The sequence below is a fragment of the Bombus impatiens genome, unplaced genomic scaffold, assembly GCF_000188095.3.
Source record: "Bombus impatiens unplaced genomic scaffold, BIMP_2.2 scf_0389, whole genome shotgun sequence".
Taxonomy (NCBI): domain Eukaryota; kingdom Metazoa; phylum Arthropoda; class Insecta; order Hymenoptera; family Apidae; genus Bombus; species Bombus impatiens.
Window position 1 is genome coordinate 981380 of NT_176808.1, and position 979 is coordinate 982358.

General features: G+C 46.5%; 1 protein-coding gene across 1 annotated transcript in view; it reads left to right on the top strand.

The window, feature by feature from the left end:
* Positions 1 to 979, top strand: part of LOC105680225 (radial spoke head 10 homolog B-like) — a 45369-nt gene that overhangs the window by 2109 nt on the left and 42281 nt on the right. The gene's annotated exons all lie outside the window — the stretch shown is intronic.

Here is a 979-nt window from a genome sequence, read left to right on the forward strand (position 1 = left end):
CAAGTGGCGCCACGAGCTTGCAAAACCTCGCCTCATCCCCTTCTGCCCACCCATTCTGCATCCTACCATCGAACGCTGCTCTCATCTACGGGGTGGCGCGCGCGGTTAAATTCTGGCATCCTCGGTATCCTCGTGCTAGCACGGTTTACATCGTTTGGCCCATTGAGCCGCAATGATTTTAATTTCGTTCGACCGTACCGGCTCGTTCGTATCGTATAATTCCTCGTGTCTTCGTTACAACTGGCGAGAAATATTTTTCCTTTTTGCATTCGTCTGCCCAAACCTGTCCTCGATTAATTCTTATAATTGTCAAAAGAGGTTGCTCCTAGTACCCTCAACGACGACGAACCCTCTTTATTTTACAATTTGCAGCACCATCTACATTTCTATATCGAACGTTGATTCGCGTTAATAATTATCGATCGTATCTAATAACCGATCGATAATTTGTCGCTCGTGCGAATTGTCTTGTCCGTAACGATCCACTCTGCGCGTCTCGTTGATAAGTCGTTGATCGTCCAATTGATCCGAGGAGATTCTGTGTGACTGTTGTTTAACGCACGCTTCACACAAATATCGGCCGATGATTGTTCGAGAATCGTTCCGCAATCAGTAGTTCGAGAGATACTTGGTATCGCGCTACTCCATGTCCATTGCAGGTTACACGGTAATTTACTTTTCGTTTTGTATGAGAGCAAATTCATTCGTGGAACAACGATATCGAGCGTTCGCGTGCGATATAAACGGTGAAAGGGATGAAACGCTCCACGAGTTGACGCGTGCATTTTGTACTTCGTTGTTCGAGTTAGGTTCGACGAAGCTCTGTCGGTAATGAAATTGCGTGCATTTCGTGAGCGCTTTTCCCCAGCAGCTTTTTTCGTCGTATCGTTTTCATTCAGCCACCTTCTTCGACGCATTCCTTTCTCTCTCTCTCTTTCTTTCTTTCTTCCAGTAACAACCACCTGTAACCCCCCTCCCC